The following is a 15,218-nucleotide window of genomic DNA, read 5'->3' on the forward strand; positions in this document are numbered from 1 at the left end:
AAAGTGATAAGGAAGACAGAAAACAAAGTCAAAGCTCCTATATCCAAAGCCCCCAAGAAAATTATGAATTGATCTCAGGCCATGCATGAGTTCAAAAAGGATTTTAAAAATCAAGAAAGAGTTAGAAGGAAAATTGAGAAGAGTAATTAGAGTGATGCTAGAAAATCATGAAAGAAAAAAGCCACAACTTGGTAAAGGAAACACACACACACAAGCACACACACACAAAAACACACAGACATAATACTGAAGAAAATAGCACCTTAAAAAACAGAATAGACCAAATGGTAAAAGAGGCCCAAAAAGTCAATGAAAAGAAAAATACTTCAAAAAAACAGAATTGGCCAAATGATAAAACAGGGAGACAAAAATTCACTGAAGGGGAAAAAAGGTCTTAAAAAGTAAAATTGGTCAAATGAAAAAGGAGTTATAGAAACTCACTTGAACAAAATAATTCCTTATAAACTATAACTGAGCAAATGGAAGCTAATGACTTTAAGAAAAATGAAGAGGGCTGCTAAGTTGCATAGTGGTTACAGCACCAGCTCTAGAGTCAGGAGGACCTGAGTTGAAATTTGACTTCAGACACTTAATAATTACCTAACTGTGTGACCTTGAGCAAGTCACTTAACCCCATTACCTTGCAAACAACAATAACAAAAAGAAAAGTGACAAAACAAACAAAATAAAAAAATGAAAAAATTAGAGGGCTATGTGAAATATCTCATTGGAAAAACAACTGATCTGGAAAATAAATCCAGGAGAGTTAATTTGGAAGCTATTGCACTAGGGCAGCTTAGGTAGCACAGTGGATAGAGCTCTGCCTATGGAGTCAGGAGGACTTGAGTACAAATCCTATTTCATACACTTAATTATCTACCTGTGTGACCTTGGGCAAGTCACTTAATCCCATTACCCTGCAAAAACAAAAGAAAAAAGAAAAAAAAAAGAAAATTATTGGACTCCTTGAAATGCATGATAAAAAAAAAAGGAGCTTAGACATCATCTTTCAGGAAAATATCAAAGAAGTTGTCATATCCTAGAACCAGAGGCTTAAATAGAAATTGGAAGAATCTACCATCACTTCCTAAAAGAGCTCTCAAAATGAAAACTCCTAGGAATATTATAGGCAAATTTCAGAACTCTTGTGTTAAAGAGGAAATAGCACAAGCAGTCAGAAAGAATCCAAGTATTGTGAAACCACATTCAGGGTAGCACTAGATTTAGCAGCTTCTAGTTTAATGGATCAGAGAACTTGGAATATGAAATTCTGGAGAACATAGGAACTAGGATTACAATCAAGAATCATCCCACCCAGCAAAACTGGGAATATTTCTTCCGGGTCAGGGGGGAAATGGATATTCAATGAAATTGAGAACTTGAAAGCATTCTTGATCAAAGGAACAGAGATGAATAGAAAGACCGACATTCAAATACAAGGCTCATGAGAAGTATAAAAAAGTTTATTAGGAAAAAGAAATCATAAGGGATTAAATTTCTTATATCTCTACATGGGAAAATGATACTTGTAATTCATAAGAACTTTCTCATTAGAGCAGTTAATACAAGTATATAAAAACAGAGGTCACAGGTGTAAGCTGAATATGAAGTGGTGATATCTAAAAATAATATAATTAAGGAGTGAGAAAGTAATGTACTGGAAAAATGGGTAAGCAAGAGATTGGGGAGTATTATCTCACATAATAAAAGACAAGTAAAATTTTTTCTTTCTCAGCAGAATTGATTCAAAGAGAAAGTAATATTTACACTTAATAAGGGACAAATATATTTTACCCTACAGGAAAACAGGAGTGGAAAGGGATGAAAGAAATGGTCAATGTGAAAGAAGTGGTGAATGTGAAAGAAGGGAAAGCAGATCTGGAAAGGCAATATTTGGAAGCAAAACACTTTTAAGAAGAAATAAAAGAAAGGAGAGCGAAGAGAATGAATATGGGGAGAGTAGGATGGAGGGAATAAAGTTAGTAACAGTAACTGTGAAAACTCTCTGAAGCAACTTTTCTTGATTAAGACATTTCTCAAACATCTAGAGAACTGAGTCAAATTTATAAAAATACCAGCCATTCTTTAATTGATAGATGATCAAAGATATTAACAATTTTCAGACAAAGTAATCAATCCTATCTAGAGCCATATTTTTTAAAATGTTCTAATGCCTAGAGAAATAAAAATTAAAACAATTCTGATATACTACCTCATACCTATTAAATTGGCTAATGGAACAAAAAGAGAATGACAAATCTTGAAAAGACTGTGGGAAAAATGAGACATTAATGCATTGTTGGTGGATTTAAAACTGATTTAACCATTCTGTTGATCAATTTGAAACTAGACTCAAAGGCATATAAAACCAGGCATACCCTTTGAACCTAGCATTTCCACTGTCTGTATCCCAAGAGATTAAAAAAATATAAAAGGACCTAAATGTGCAAACATATTTATAGCAGTTTTTTTTTCTGTGGGAAGGCACATCAGTTGGCAAATGACTGAAGAAATTGTGGCATGTGATTATGATGTAATACTATTGTACTATAAGTAATGAGCACAATGCTTTTAGAAAACTTCAGAGACTTAACATGAGCTGATACAAAGTGAAATGTATTGTGTACAAAGTAACAGCTATATTGTAGAACAATCAACTGTGAATGACTTACCTATTTTCAGCAATACAATGATCCAAGACAACTCTGAAAAATTTATGATGAAAAATACTATCCATCCCCAGAGAAAGAACTAGCATTTTATGAATACATATTATAATATTTTTAAAAAATGAATAAAACTGTAATTTTTCTTGAGAGTTTTTTGTCTGTTTTCTTTCAAAACATGACCAACATGAAAATATTGTATGTGACTACATATGTATAACCAATATTCAATTGTTTGCATTCTCAATGAGGGGTTGGGGATGGGGAAGGAGAAAAAGAATTTCTAACTCAAAATTTTAAAAGGCTTTGGTAAATTTTTATTTTTACATATAACTGGGCAAAAATAAAACATTAAATAAATAGATGAGTATGTGGTAAGGCTAAGAAGCCTGGAAGAAAGCTGGAAAGGTAGGAGAAGACTAAGTTGTGAAAGACTTTGAAAGCCAAACAAAGGATTTTAAATTTAATCTTAGAAATGATAGTGATACAATGGATTTTATTTAGTTACCTGATTAGACTTGTGCTTTAGGAAAATTGTTTGCCAGCTCAGAAGAGTATGTATAGTTCTGTGACTACAGAACTGCATCAATCTAAGTGTGATGTACTGAGGACCCATACCAGTGTTACCAGTGCCTGAGGAAAGAAGAGGCATATTTGAGAGATGATGCAAAGGTGAAATCAACAGAGCAATATCAATAGATTGCATATAGGGAGTGAAAGAAAATTGGGAGTTAAGAAAGACACCTAGGTTGCAAGCCTGAAGTGCCGGAAAGATGCCCTCATTGTATAATGTTGAATGTTATTGACTTTCTTTTTGCTTTTCTTTTATAATTTATTTTCATCCATATGTACATAGATATTTTTAAGTTACAAATTTTCCTTCTACAATCCCTTCCGTTCCCCTCCCCTCAACAAAGAATAGTCAGGTTAGCATTGTACATACATATTTTGAAAAACATGTTTATAGATTAATTATTTTCAGTATGAGGAATTAGGATTAAGGGAAAGAGAAACATAAGAGATAAATTTTTTAAAATCATCAGATTCTGAAGGATTGTTTTATGTGTGTGTTTTGTTTTTGTTTTGTTTTTCTTCTTCTGGATGAGGATAACATAGTCTATAACTGGTTTAATACAGTTGTCTTAGCTCTCTGAACTGCTGAGAGGAGATGCTTCCATCAAGGTTGTTCATGCACAATGTTGTTGGTGATGTGTACACTGTTCTCTTGGTTCTACCCCCTTTTCTTCAGCATCAGATCCCAAGTCCTTTCATGCTTTCCTAGAATCTGAACCTTTATGGTTTCTTAAAGAACAATAGTATTCCATAGTAGTTATGTACCAATAATTTATTTAGCTATTCCCTAGTTGATGGGCATCCCCCTCAATTTCCAGTTCTTTGCCACTACAAAAAAGAGCTGCTATGAATATTTTGGTACATGTAGGACTTTTCCCATTTTTATAATTTCTTCTGGATATAGACCTAGAATTGGAATTGCTAGGTCAATTGCTGGGCAGAATTGCCATTTTTATTATATTACCTCAACTTAACCATGAGCATTTGACATTTTTTCCAATTATTTAGATCTGACTTTATTTGGGTGAGAAGTCTTTTATAATTATGTTCATACAGTTTCTGGGTTTGTCTTGGGAGGTAGATTCCCAAGTATTTAATGTTGCCTAGTTATTATTATTATTATTATTATTTTAGTTTTTGCAAGGCAATGAGGTTAAGTGGCTTGCTCAAGCTAGGTAATTATTAAGTGTCTGAGGCTGAATTTGAACTCAGGTACTCCTGACTCCAGGACTGATACTCTATCCACTGGGCAACCTAGCCACCCCTGTCTACCTGTCTAGTTATTAAATGGTATTTCTCTTTCCATGTGTTGCTCTTGGATTTTTGGATTTTGCTGTTCATATATATATATATATATATACATATATATATATATATATATAAATGCTGATAAATTATGTGGGTTTATTTTATATCCTGCTACTTTCCTGAATTTGTTGATTGTTTCAAGGAATTTTTTAAGATGATTTTCTTGTTCTCTACCCAAGAAAGTAGACCACCATATCATCTGCAAAGAGTGAAAGTTTTGCTTCCTCATTGCCACTGATTCCTTCAATTTCTTTTTCTTCTCTTGTTGCTACAGCATGAAGAGGAAATTAAATACATAAATAACCCTATATCAGAAAAAGTGATTCAACAAGTCATCAACGAACTCCCTAACAAAAAATGTCGAGGGCCAGATTCACAAGTGAATTCTATCAATCAAGGAACAATTGGTTCTTCTTTGTAAACTATTTGGAAAAATAGGTGAAGATGGAACTCTGCCTAATTCTTCTATGACATGAATATGGTGCTGTTACCTAAACCAGGAAGAGTCAAAACTGAAAAAGAAAATTATAGACCACTTGCCCTAATGAATAGGGATGTAAAAGTCTTAGAATATTAGCAAAGTGATAACAGCAAGTTATCACTAGGATAATACAGTATGACCAAGCATGATTTATTCTGGGAATTCAGGGTTGGTTCAATATTAGGAAAATCATCAGCAAAAGTGACTACCATCCCTTCCCATCACCCTCCCATAAGCAAAGGACAGTTAGGTTAGCATTATACACACATATTTTGATAAACATATTTATCAAACCTAACAGAAATCATATGATTATCTCAATAGATGCTGAAAAAGTCTTTGACAAAACACAGCACCCATTTCAATTAAAAACACTAGAAGAGCATAGGATTAAATGCATTGTTCCTTAACATGATAAGCCATATCTATCTGACACCATCAACAGGCATTATATGCAATGGGGATAAGCTAGAGGCATTCCCAATAAGATCAGGGATGAAACAAAGATGCCCAGTATCACCACTACTGTTCAATATTGTATTAGAAATGTTAGCTTTAACCATAAGAGGAGAAAAAGAAATTGAAGGAATTAGAATAGGAAAGGAAAAAACAGAACTCTCACTCATTGCAGATATGATAATATACCTAGAGAACCCTAAAAAGCAATCTCAAAACTATTGGAAACAATTAACAACTTTAGGAAAGTCACAGGAGATAAAATAAATCCTTATAAATCCTTAGCATTTCTATATATAACTAACAAGATAAAGCAGAAAGAATTAGAAAGAGAAATCCAATTTAAATTAACTTCAGACAACATAAAATACATGGAAATCTACCTACCAAGGCAGACTCCAATGCTCTATGAAATAACCATAAAACACTTTTCACAGAAATAAAATCAGATCTAAATAATTGGACAAATATCAACTGCTCATGGAAAGGCTGAGCTAATATAATAGAAATTACAATTCTACCTAAATTAAACTACTTATTCAGTGCCATGCCAATCAAACTTTCAAAAAATTACTTTAGTGAGATAAAAAAAAATTGTAACTAAATTCTTATGGAGAAAAAAGTCAAAAATATCAAAGATTTAAGTAAAAAATGATTTAAAAATATCAAGGGATTTAATGAAAAAAATGCAAAAAGAGGTAGCTTAGCCTTACCAGATATAAAATTATATTATAAAGCATCAGTCATCAACATTGTCTGGTACTGGCTTAGAAATAGAGAGATGAATCAGTGGAATAGACTAGGTGCAAAAGAGAAAGCAGGAAATGATTATAGTAATCTGTTGTTTGATAAACCAAATGAATTCAGCTTCTTGGGTAAGAAATCACTCTGATAAAATGTGTTGGAAAAATTGGAAGGATTAGACCCTATACCAAGATAGAATCAAAGTATGTCTCACATCCTGTACCAAGATAGAATCAAAATGGGGTGCAAGATTTAGACATAAAACACAATATTATAAGCAAATTTGGAGAACAAGGAATACTTTACCTGTCACATCTATGGAAAAGGGAACAGTTTATGACCAAGGAAGACATAGAGAACATCATGAAAAATAAACTGGATAATTCTGATTATATTAAATTAAAAGCTTTTGCACAAAGAAAACCACTTTAATCAAGATCAATAGAAATATAGTAAATTGGGAAACAATTCTTACAACTACTTTTACAGACAAAAGACTCATTTCTAAAATATATAGAGAACTGAGTCAAATTTATTTAAAAAAAGCCATTCCCCAATTGGCAAATGGTCAAAAGATACACAAAGGCAATTTAAAGATGAGGAAATCAAAGCTATCTATAGTCATATGAAAAATTGCTCTAAATCATTACTGATTAGAGAAATGCAAATTAAAGCATCGCTGAGGTACCTCCTCACACCTCTCAGATTGGCCAGATCTGGGACACTAATGCAATGTTGGTGGAGCTGTGAATTGATCCAGCCTTTCTGGAGAGTCATTTGGAATTATGCCCATAAGGTAACAAAAATGTGCATACCCTTTGATACAACAATACCACTCCTGGGTCTGTATCCTGAAGAGATCATTAAAAAAGGGTAAAAACCCCACATGTATAAAAATATTCATAACAACTTTGTAGTGATAAAGAATGTCCTTCAATTAGGGAATGGCTGAACAAACTGCAGTATATTTATGTGATGGAACTCTATTGGGAATCTGAGAAGTCTGGAAAAACTTGCATGAATTGATGCTGAGTGAGATGAAGAACCAGAAGAACAATGTACACCTTAACAATAACATGAGGAGATGACCAATCTTGATGGACTTGCTCACTACATCTGTGCAATGATCAGGGACAATTTTAGGCGATCCATGAGAGAGAATGCCACCTCTAGCCAGAGAAGGAATAATGGAGTTTATATAATGACCAAAGATTATTATTTTTAATTTAAAATAAATTTTCTTTCTTCCTTAGGGATATGTTTTTTTTTTTCTGTCAACACATTCAATTTTTATCTATGTATATCATGGAATCAAGTGTAAGAACTATATTAGATTGTCTTCTGTTGGGGGGAGGGGAGAGAGAAGGGAGGGAAGGGGAAAATTGTAAAATTCTAAGCCTTGTAAAAAAGTATTGGTAGTAACTTCTTTTGTATATAATTGGAAAACAAATAAACTATTCATATAATTTTTTAAAACAGGAAGTTCATCTTATCATATGAGACAGAAATGAAGAAGGAGATAGTGGCTGAGGGCATGAGTGCTATGAGATGAGGAAGGAAGAGGAAAGAAAAGGAAGTCAATGGAGAATGGCCTCAACTTTTTCTGTAAAATATAAAGCAAAATTCTCAACTGAGGGGTGGAGGTAAGGGGAACCATTGGAAATTTGAAGAAGGACTAAAAGACTGGAATGATTTTTGTAGACAGTGAGATAATTTGTCAATGAGGACAATGAAGTAGGAATAACTAGCCTCAATTTGAATGGCTGTGTGATTTTTTTTTTCTAGCTTCATTCAGTGTCACAATTGTGGGAGTAAAAGTGGGAATGATGGGAATAATCTAAGACTGAAGCTTTCCAGGAGACAATCAGTAAAATAATAAGGGAGCAAGGAACTTCAGAAAAGTGGGCAGTGTTAGGTTGAATTGATTCTACAAGGAGAGATGACCAGGGAAAGAACTGGAGGTTTTGGTAAAGGTAAAAGGACTGGAGGTCATGGTAAAGCAGAGAATAGGGTTTAGAAAGGCAAAGGGAAAGGTGGTCAGAAAAGAGGATTTCAAAATTCTTTAAAATGGATGTTGTACATTACTAGGTGGATGGCAAGATCAAGGGTTTGAACTATCTTTGTGTCTGGCTAATGTGGGTGGGATGAAAGTAGATTACAGGAAGTGATTAGGTTGAGAAACTGAGTGGTTAGAATGAGGGAGAGTCAGGATGCATGTTGAAGTTCCTTTATAAAACCAGGAGTTGAAGAGGAGAGAAAAATTATGACCCATTTACCAAACTTATTGGGTAAGGAAGGAGAGTAACTTGGGAGTCTGGAACCATTATCTCCTTCCTGTCTAGCATTCCTTCACTGAATTAAAGGGGGAACTTTCTCAATTCTTTTTCGCCTGCTGTTACTATTGCTGCTCCAGCATCTTGTTCCTGATTTAGTGTCTGTATGTTTTCCCACAGTTGATCAATTGAGCAGTTGATCAGAAGAGGTCCAGTGAATAGGAATGGTTGGGTGAGACTGGAAATGAGTGATAGACCTAAAGTGAGGAGCTGTACTCATACACTTCAAAGGAAAGCATTTTGCCAACACACTCTCTGACATTTCTCCTCTTTTTCATTGGCTTTTGACTGGATCTTATCATTTGTGAATTTCTGGACTCTTGCTTAGAAATGTGGAACAGAATTAGTTAGGTTCTAAATGTCAAGGGCCTAATATTAAAACCATGTAGTCACTTCACCCTGACAATGTGCCTTTGTTATTTCAGTCTTTAGCATTAAGCAAGAGAAAATTAATGGGACAGAAAAAATAGATTTACAATGGTCTCAGTATGGAGCAATAAGACTATATGAAAAAGACAATCACTTCATAGGAAAGTAATTATTAAAATTAATTTTATGCCAATAACAATAATTCTAATAAGTTATGGGTCATAGGGATAAATGACAAAGAATGCCTCTTCCTTATGTGTAAAAAATGAAATAGCCTGCACTTGGCTCAGGGAGAGAGAGTGATAATTCAAATTTAACTTTACTTGTTAGGTGTTTTACGTAGAGTTGAGAACCTGGGTTATTACTCATCAAATATTTCAACTTTCCATTTTACTTTGACACTTTGACATTTGACATCCTTTTGATTAATAATGAATGTATAAAATGCTTAGTCTGGCATTTAATGTCATCCATAATCTGACCCCCTTCTAGGGAATCTAATCAATTCATTCATTACACACAATATACTATACTAAGCTGTGAGGGATATACATTATATATATATATATATATATATATATATATATATATATTATATACATATAATATATTATATATGTATGTGTGTATATGTATTAAATGCATCTTAATATCAAGGAGCTTATACTATGACTTATTATTTCCACCTTTATACCTTCAGTAATTCCAAGCCAACTTTATCTAGAATGCCCATTCCTCTACTGTTGTTTAAATCTTAAATCTTCTGTTAATGGTCAAATAAGATCTGATTCTTTTTTAGTCTTAACTCTATGTCTGAGCCATCTATGGTTGTCTTCTTCCTAAATTCTTGTATCACTTATTCCCTATAGTTGTCGACTTGAAATATAGAGGACTATCAAGGTAACAACAACAAGGGTTTTCAATTGAGAAAGGAATTGCAATTTGGGACACCACAAAGCACCAGAGTACTGTAGTGCCCAATAGGGTCACATGGCCAAGGTTTAAGTACTCTTCAACAAGGAAGTTTTTTTGGTTTGTTTAAACATCCAAAAGTTCACAGAGAAGACTGGGGAGACTAGAAATATGGTTATATCTGTTCAGAATAGCAGGCTTCATGTGCAATAATAGGGAGTTCCCAAAGATGTCACATGTGAAACTGCAGAAGGTCCAAACTATGGGATCAATTGGGTCAAGGTCAGGTAGCCCCTTCTGACAACTACTTTCAACAGCTTTTTATCTAGAAGTTATTATATGTTACCTTTTATTCCTTATTTATTAAATTATCCGCTTCTATGGATTAGATTGTAATCCTTTTAAGGAAAGAGGCTAAATATACTAGACAACCTAGTACATAGTGCTCTGCATATACTTTGCATATGAATTTTGATGTTCAACAACTCATATCTATTATGTGGTAAACACTAAGAAAAAAAAATACAGGGCAGTTAGCTGGTGCAGTGGATAGAGTAACAGCCCTGGAGTCATGAGGACCTGAGTTCAAATTCAGCCTTGGAAACTTAATACTTACTTAGCTGTGTGACCCCTGGACAAGTCATTTTTGAAGTCCACTGCCTTCAAAAAACCAAAAAATAAAAAAAAAATGCAAAAACAGTCCTTTCTCTCAGTTAGTTTAATGACTTTAATGAGATATAACATGTAAAGAAATAAATAAAAAATATACAATATATACTGTGGATCACCTTAGAAGAAATGCAGTAGCATAAGAGAATGTTTACTTGAAGAGAATAGAATTTTAGAGATACTTGAAGGGAGTCAGGATGTGAAAACAAAGATAAAGATAATTCCAGGCATGAGATGGACATATTGGAAGGTGGAAGAAGATGGAAAGTCCAAGAGTCCAGAATAGTTAAGACCTCAGTGGCCAGTTAGATTCAATCCATTGCAGAAGAATAATAAATATGCACTTTATTAGATGTGTCAAATACTTAGCTCATAATACTGTCATGTTTGACCTGAACCAGACTAAATATAATTTGGAAATAGTTAAAATAAACAAAGAATTAATAAAATATATGCAATATACTATACTAAACTAAAACCAAGTCAATATTTGACTCATGGAGACCTCATATACAATTTAGTGCCCCATTTCTTTTTTTAATTTCATGCCATTGCATAACAAATATACCTGAGGAGTGATCATCAAGGTTGCTGAGCCCTAGTGAAGAGAAAGCAAGTACTAGCCAAAGCAGTTATTCCACCTGCAAATAGTTCTAATTGATAGTACATTTTCCCTTATATTAATCCTACATCTGCTCTATTTTCATATCTTCAATTACTTCTCATTTTTGTCTTTTGGGACCATGTAAAACAAGTTCATTCCCATGTCTTTCTGGAAACTTTTAAAATATTCAGGACCAGCTTTCTTATCCCCTAACAACTTCTCTCTCTTTTCCACAGGTTAAAAATATCCAGCTCTTTCAAATAAATCTCATTATGACATGATCCTTAAAACCTTCACAATATCAACTGCCTTTTCTTTTTTTTTAATTTCTTTCTTTTTTTCCTGGATAATCTCCAGTCTGTTTATTTTGTTCTTAGCATGCAGTGTTGGAAACTTAAACACAGTACTAAATATGGTGGTATGACCAATTTAAGGAAAAGAACTCTTTCCTTATCATGGACCTTGACTGAACCAAGATTCAGAGCTGGAAGCAACATCCAAATTCATCTAGTACAAGTTTCTCATTTTATGTATGTGGAAATTGATGTCCAGCAAGGTTGAGTTATTTGTTATTTACAGTTAAGTAAAGGTTTGAACTCCGACTCCTTAATACAAATTCAATACTCTTTAATTTTAACATCGAAATAGGGGAAATATTGAACAGAGAAATCTGTACCTCCATCCAGCATTCTAGTTATTGAGATGAAGTCAATGAACTTTTAATAAAGTGCCTTGCCCTTCCCTGAAATACTATCATCAAAATGATGGTCCTTGCCTTAGCCTGAAAGGATTTCTTTGATCTACCACCCTTTACCTACATATTCCTATTACCTCATCTCTGCTCTTTTAGCTACTTCCCCCCACCAAAGACTCCCCATGGCTCCCTACATCCTCCTTAAAAAGCTCAGTTACTCCTCAGATGGACTGCTTGCCTTTCTTAGGAGAGCAGCCTGCTCTGGGAGAGCATGATCCCCAAGCTCTCCCCATACCTTTCCTTAATGCTCAATTGCTCATGGTAGTTGAGGTTTAGATTACTCTTTTTCCTTTAGCTTCCTTCTCTCCTTAGGCATCAGTAGTTTTCTACCCCTTTATCTCACTAGAGTATTTTTGTTGTTGGGTTTTTTTTTTAGGTATTTTGCTAGGCAAATGGGGTTAAGTGGCTTGCCCAAGGCCACACAGCTAAGTAATTATTAAGTAACTGCCTTGGGTAGGACTTGGAGTACTCCTGACTCTAGGGCTGGTGCTCTATCCACTGTGCCACCTAGCTGCCCCTCACAAGAGTATTTAAATAAACTTTTTGGTCCCTAGAATTTCTTCTGGATCAGAGTTAGTCTTTTACATGAATTCTTTCATGTTCTACCTGGACCTTTAGCTGATCACATTTTCCCCAGTATCAACACTGGATTTTTTTGGGGGGGAGGGGTTAAAAATCAGATCATAGCTTGTATTTGATTAGGTTTCACTAAAAACGTCTTCCTTGCTATTCTTCTAACTCTTCTTCATCTTATATTGATGAAACTGATCTTTTGAACCTAGTATCCTTATTCAATTTGGTTTGAGGAGAATCTCAGCATTTTTTTTAGGAAAGAGCCTGGTTCACTTTTGTTTGTGCTTGCAACTTCCTTCTAGAGCTCTTTTTACAGATAAGGAAACTGAGTCACATAAGGCTACATGATTTTCCCAGGGTCACATGGCTAGGAAGTGTTTGAGTTCAAATTTGAGCTCAGATTTTCTTGACTCTTTGTCCAATCTCCAACGACTGAAACACCAAGCTGCCCTTTCTGGCGTATAGTAGGGACTTAATGAATGAACTGAACTGCATCACATTACATTCAATCTAATATTCATTCTATCATCTGTTCTTGTTCCTTTCTTCTGTTTATTGCCATTTTAACATCCAAATGGTTAAATGAATCATGTGAATGTACTTCCACATTAGTCTCTTTAGATTTTCCAATTCTTCCTCATTAAAATGGTCTTTTTTTTTGTCATGATTTCATCCTCAAGAGTTTGCCATTCTTCCTTTTGACTTCTAATATTTTATGTTATGGAATATTTTTCTTTTTTCCTCTGAATATTTTGAAAGCTATTTTTCCCAAATGCAGTGTGTGTCTGTTTTAATTTAAGTCACAGTTACTCGTTGTTGATAATTATATGAAAAATAAAAATTTCTCCTCCTTAGTTCTTCCAGTTTGTGATATATGATTTTTACTTAAACAAGTCAAAAAAAATCATTAATTCTTCTTTCCTAGAGAGAGAAAAAAGAGAAAGAAGTTTCTATTGTTCTTTACCCAAATACTCACCTCCTGAGACTAGCATTGTTCAGTCCTCTTGATACTGCTGCTTCTGGGGTCCCTGGGTATCCAATACTACTCACTACTGTCCCTGATAAAGCAAGAGCTGCAGTACCCATAATAGGCAATGCTGGGGGCTGACAAGGGTGGAACTAGCCCATGTACATTCTGAGGACTTGGGGGACCAACCTTCAGTGGATAAGATAAAGCATCTTTTTTTTAAATTTCCAAGCTTCTTTGGATTGTGAGACAAAAGAATCAACACTTCTGACTCCTTGCTTTCCCTTAATTCACAAAAGATTCTGAATCAGAAAGTCTCTTTTGCTATTATTCCCTATTACCTTTTCCCACTGATAATGACATCACATATGAATAATTAACCGTTACTTAAACATTGGTTCACAGTGGTCCAAATGAAGAATCATTGATATTTTTCAATCATGCTCAAGAAGGAACCAGACCTCCTTAATGTAATTTATGACCTATGAAAAGAAGGGACTACTGAACATTAAAAATGTTGAATTTGTTTTGTTTGAACTGAGTTGAGTAATTACCTTGAAATCAAATACCTCTACCTTCTCACTCTTCCATATGACTTTATCTTCTTAACATTCAATACTTCCCCCTTTTTTATATTTAATTATTTCTTTTTCAATTATCTGCAAACTTCCAGATGCATATCTTTACATCATAGAATTAATCCCACCAAGAAGCAGTGGTATCTATGACTGCAAATATGTCTCCTTGCATTAGAATTTCTAGCTCACTTTGTTAATGACATTTTATCAATTTGAACAAAAATACCTAACATTTTCTTTATTGAATTTTGTCATTTCTAAATTTCTGAGCAACTCTAATACTATTCTTTCTTTCTTGCATTGTTGCAACTTCCTAAAACACTTTGGTGAATGTATATTGCTGTTTTCTTTCTGTGTTTCCTTTTCAGCTGAAAGTTCCTTCCTAAAACTGTAGGTAAATGTGCTATTACCAGGCTTCTTAGGTACATTCCAAATCTAACCAGTTGTTCATCATCCCTATATTTAAACTGTGTTTCAGAAGTCTAATTCTTATACATTATATTTTAATCACTTTTCCATTAAAACAAATTTTTATTTCTCTTCTGAGACTCTGAATGGTAGACTTGGTGAAAACACCTGTACTCTTTAGTTCTTCATTTACTTATATAAGACTTCAAAATTTTTACAATACTTTGCAGTTTCCCACTGGAAGTTTTATTTATACTTACATGGATCATCAGAAGTGAGTAAATGTCCATTTTTTTGACACATCTTAGGAGGTCTGTTATTATATCTTGAGCATATTCCCTCAGGAAGACAGCAGACCTCACTATTGTTATTATCAAGTTAACAAATAGCTGCTTCAATACTACTTGCCAAGATATTATCTATTTATTCCTATGATCCTTAGTACATGATCTTTCATATGAATATGTCTGTGAATCCTCATCATTCTTCATTAGAGGAGAAAGTAGCTGATTTCTCTTCAGAGAGTTCATTCAAAGCCATATTTTAGTTTTTGTTAAAAAATAGTAAAAAGAAACATTATAAAAAAGGAACAGTCTCCATGAAGTTTCACAAATCTTCAAGAACAGCTTCATAATTTTGGATACTCAGACTAAAGTGTTCTATGTGTTTCCTATATAGCTTACATTATCTTGAAACAGATCAGGATTAAAGGATTAAAGACAAAATTATATGAGAGTGTGTATATATGTTTGTGTGTGTGTGTGTGTGTGTGTGTGTGTGTGTGTGTGTGTGTGTGGAAATGAGAGATATTATTAGATGTTCT

This window comes from Macrotis lagotis, chromosome 6, assembly GCF_037893015.1.
Source record: "Macrotis lagotis isolate mMagLag1 chromosome 6, bilby.v1.9.chrom.fasta, whole genome shotgun sequence".
Taxonomy (NCBI): domain Eukaryota; kingdom Metazoa; phylum Chordata; class Mammalia; order Peramelemorphia; family Peramelidae; genus Macrotis; species Macrotis lagotis.